Source organism: Mustela putorius, unplaced genomic scaffold (genome assembly GCF_011764305.1).
Source record: "Mustela putorius furo isolate JIRA1106 unplaced genomic scaffold, ASM1176430v1.1 tig00002033_pilon_pilon_pilon, whole genome shotgun sequence".
NCBI lineage: Eukaryota > Metazoa > Chordata > Mammalia > Carnivora > Mustelidae > Mustela > Mustela putorius.
Window position 1 is genome coordinate 84463 of NW_025421930.1, and position 2125 is coordinate 86587.

Consider the following 2125-nt stretch of genomic DNA (forward strand, 5'->3'; position numbering starts at 1 on the left):
CCCCACTCACGATGAAGTCCAACACCGGGCTGGATGCCAGGACCCTGAGATCGGGATCTGAGCTGAAACCAAGAGCTGACCGCGCATACCATTTGGTTTAAATGGTAAAGATGTTTCTTAATTCCCAAGATACCCATTGAAGGGCAAAGGTCAAAATGGCTTCAGATTGCCATAGAGATCTAGGCTCCCTCTGCTACTTCTTGTGTCCCTAAGGCTGGTTCCTCACAGTTGGCAGAAGACCTTCACTGGTAATTTGGGCTTCAGCTCCTGGTTTAGAACACTAAAGCTTTGGTTCCTTGTAGCGTACACCACGGAGATTTTAGGCTACCCTAGTATTTTCCAGGTTGTGTAGATCAGAGTTCAGGCTACTGCACCATTTTCTAGGTTGTAGCTATTATGATTATTGGTTCCTGGTTTTCCCACTGCGACCTGCCTAAGGGATGTGAAGGAGTGGTACCTATTCCAGAGCTGGGGGAAAGGCTTAGGAAGTCATTCAAGTGAGTTTTAGGAAACAATCTTGAAGCTCTTTTCCCATAGACATAGAACTTGGGGTCGAGCAGAGTTGTCTGACTGGCTCTTGCCAGTGAGTTTGCTGAGGGAATAAATGGTGGCAGTTCTTCTAGGTGAGGTATGAGGTGAGATGCTGTGCTCCGTAGGGTCCTGGGAAGGGAGTTCTGCACCTGAGCAAATAAAAAGAAGAAACGGCCGCTGGCGAGGGGTGGAACAATGAGGGGCTGTGTACGTGAGCACCAAGACAGATGGCTGAGTCTGCTGAGGTTTGTAATGGTGCATGAAATGCTCCTCTGATGACCTTTGGAGGTAGCTGATTGTCCTCCTTGACCTGCTTCCTGAGAACTGGGCCCGAACCTATTGACCTCCCCTCACCTGCCTCGTTTCTTCCCCTCTAGGTCTGCAGTAAGCGTCAGCTACTGGCATGATCCTTCCATCCAGCATTTTATAAGACTGTCTAAGGAGAAGAAGGCCTCCAGAATTAACAAAGGCAAGTGACTCCCTCCCTCCCAATGTCCCCTCATCAGCCCAGAGGCCTGAGGTTTTAGGGGTTCATTCTTCAAAAGAGAGAGTTCCAGTGTTCACTCTCTCCGGTGGCATATGAAAGTGCTTGTTTCCCAGCATCCTCACCAGCACAGAGAACTTTTCATTGTGGTTCATCTGTTATGTGAAAAATGTGATCTTACATATATTTATGCTATTGTATTCCTCTTATTTGGGGGCTGAAATTAAGGATCATTTTTATATGCTTAAGAACCATTTCTAGTATCTTTTACAGTGAACTGTCCAAGTAATGAATCACCTTTTTGGCCATATTAAAGTGGTAATAACACTATTAGGCTCTGCAAGTCCCTTCTATCAAGGAAGGCAATGAAAAGAGTTGAGATGGGAGGGTGACTCATTCTCGATCAGATGGAGAAATTAGCCAAATGACCCCAAGTCCTTGGGCATGCAGGGAATCCTGGCCAAAAATATAGAGCCTCTGGGTAGATTTTGTAAGAAATGCAAAGAAAGTTTAAAGTGACAATAAGCACAAGGACCTTCCTTTGAGCTGAGGGTGAACCCAGGCTTTAGGAAGATAGGACCAAGCCTGCCTAATAGGCCTGAAGCCTCCATTCGGGGCTCCTGAGGCAGATTTCAAAACCAGAGGCGTGCCCCCCTCTTGGAGCCCTGAGGACCTGGGTTCCTTGAGGCAGCGAGTCAGCAGCCTGCCTGCCTTCTTTCTCTGCATGGGCTAGCATGTCCAGAGTGCTTCCCAAGTAGGGTGTGGTGAGCATCTTTTCAGTTTTTGTTTCAACATCCAGTCTGTTGTGGATGATACTGTATAACATACAACAAAAAAGATTTCCTAGAAATAAAATGCAAGATAACCTGTAAACTACAAGCTCAAATGATTTATTAGGAGAATCAATAGACACAGAACTCCTATATCACATTGCAGTACATTTCTAAATGCTGCTCAGGTTTTGTTCTTAAGATAGTTACACTTTAAGCAACAGGGCTTTAGAACACAGATTTTATCTTCCTTTCCCCCTTTTATTCGCCATCTCCTTTACCCAAGCTCCTCACCCTGGAGCTGAATAAATCCATTTTGGGGGCAATGTTTGCTCCTTCC